Source organism: Vombatus ursinus, unplaced genomic scaffold, assembly GCF_900497805.2.
Source record: "Vombatus ursinus unplaced genomic scaffold, bare-nosed wombat genome assembly UNPS02005659.1, whole genome shotgun sequence".
Lineage (NCBI taxonomy): Eukaryota > Metazoa > Chordata > Mammalia > Diprotodontia > Vombatidae > Vombatus > Vombatus ursinus.
In genome coordinates, this window is record NW_020945437.1 from 12594916 (window position 1) to 12597044 (window position 2129).

The window sequence follows — 2129 nt, forward strand, 5'->3', positions numbered from 1 at the left end:
TAGGTGGGTAGAGCCTGGTGCCTGGAGTCAGGAAGATCTGAGTTCAAATCTGACCTCAGCCAGTTACTAGCTGTGTGACCCTGGGCAAGTCACTTCACCCTATCTGCCTGAGTTCCTCATCTGTAAAATGAGCTGGAGAAGGAAATGGCAAACCACTCCAGTATCTTTGCCAAGAAAACCCCCAAAGGGGTCATGAAGAGTCGGACATCACTGAAACAAGTGAACCACAAAAAGTAAGCAGAACCAAGAAATCAACATACACAATTACTACAATAATGTAGATGGGGAAAAAAAAAGCTAATTATGATATCTAATCATGATGTCCAAGCTTGGCCCAAGGGAAGAAATTATGAAATTCACCTCTATCTCTTCTTTGCAGAGGGGAGATATGGAATATCAGATATAGTTTTGATTTTTTCAAAGTACTTAAAGATAAATGATTTTATTCAATAACCTGACCATAACCTTGTGGAAAAAGAGGCCCTTAGATGTGAAATGACTTGTACAGAGCCACGAGGTTCCTTTCTGGCAAGGCTACAACTGATCCCCTTGTCTCCTGATTCCTTGACCTAGGGCCCTCTACCCAGGGACAGGCAATCCTTCCCAATAGACCAAGAGTTTTTAACCTGGGGTTCATGAACTTATTCAATATTTTGACAATAGAATTTCAATATAATAAGTTTCTTTTGTAATTGTTTGTCTTTTATGCCCCCCCCTTTTTTTTGACCAAAAAGTGACCAAAGTTTTAATTTAAAATCCATGCTCTCTGGCAAGTCAGTTCTGGGGCAGTAGCCCAGCTCAGCTGCTGCTCCTCTGCTTCACCTCCGGATGGGCCCCCGGAACCCCCTGAAATCTAAAGCTACAACAGGAGTCCTGGGACAGAGCAGCACTGTGCAAAGGTCAGGGAAGAACCAGTGTAGACAAGGGCGGGGGGTATCATTTGAGGGATCTTCTCCTCGCTGTCCACAGGGAGGCGTCGGTTCGTCCGTCCTCAGGGCCCAGCTGGAGCAGGGACTCCCATGGGCTCCTTCTGTACCAGCTCTGGCTCATCTTCTCCATCGTGTGGGGGGTGCACCAGCACTTTGTCCAAGATGCCAAACTCCTGGGCTTCCATAGGACTCACGTAGCGGTCCCTTCCCATGGCAGCCTCAGTCACATCCAGAGGCTGCTTTGTGTGTTTCGCATAGATACCACAGAGTTGCTTCTTCAGCTTCATGATCTCCTCAGCCTGAATGGCGATATCCGTGGCTTGTCCAGGTCCCGTAACACAGATGATCCGTTCTCGGAGCAGACGAGAGTAAATGTCATAGGCCCCTTCTCCCCGGCCCGTCTGCTCCACCACGATGGGGATGAGGGGCCGCGCCCAGGTCGGGGTCCCGTGCAGGCTCCAAAAGGCCAGGCCCGCCCAGGAGCGCAGCTGGAGAGGCCGCCCGAGCCCCCGAACCGCTATCCGGGGCCACATTCCGAAGCAGCGGAGCTAGAGGAGACGATGACGCGAAATCAGCACGCCGCCAGGCTACCCGGAAGCAATCTTCCCCTTGGCGGGGCCTTTTATGCCTTTAAAAACATTTTTTAGAGGTCCCTAGGATTCACCAGACTGCCAAAGAGACCTAGGACAAAAAGTTAAGAAACATTACATACATTAGAGAAAACCAATTCACACAATCTTCCCTCTTTCCTGTGCCACTGAAGCACCTAAGTTTTCAAAACAAGCCTTCAAGCAGTATATTGGTGCAGTGGAATGAGTGTGGGACTTAAAGTGCCAGCCAGGGTTTCAATCTTGGTTTTTTTAATTGCTCCATGAGCTAGGGCAAGTGACTCTATGTTTCTTTTTGTTTGTTTTTTGTTTGTTTGTTTGTTTTTCTTGTTTTAGGCAATTGGGGTTAAGTGACTTGACCAGGGTCACACAGCTAGTTAAGTGTCAAGTGTTTGGTTTGAGGCCGGATCTGAACTCAAGTTCTCCTGAGTTCAGGGCCGGTGCTCTATCCACTGTGCCACCTAGCTGCCCCTCCATCTTTCTAAGATTCAGATTCTTCTATTGTCAAGTGGAGTACCTAATAGAGTATTTTGAGAAAAGTGATTTGTAAACCTGTAAAAGTGCTTTATATTATTCTGGTTTTGGAGAGAAC

The 2129-nt window shown here is 47.6% G+C and overlaps 1 pseudogene; it reads right to left on the bottom strand.

The window, feature by feature from the left end:
- Positions 1–221: 221 nt before the first annotated feature.
- On the bottom strand, positions 222–1556 carry LOC114032859 (annotated as a pseudogene).
- Between the last annotated feature and the right edge of the window lie 573 nt (positions 1557–2129).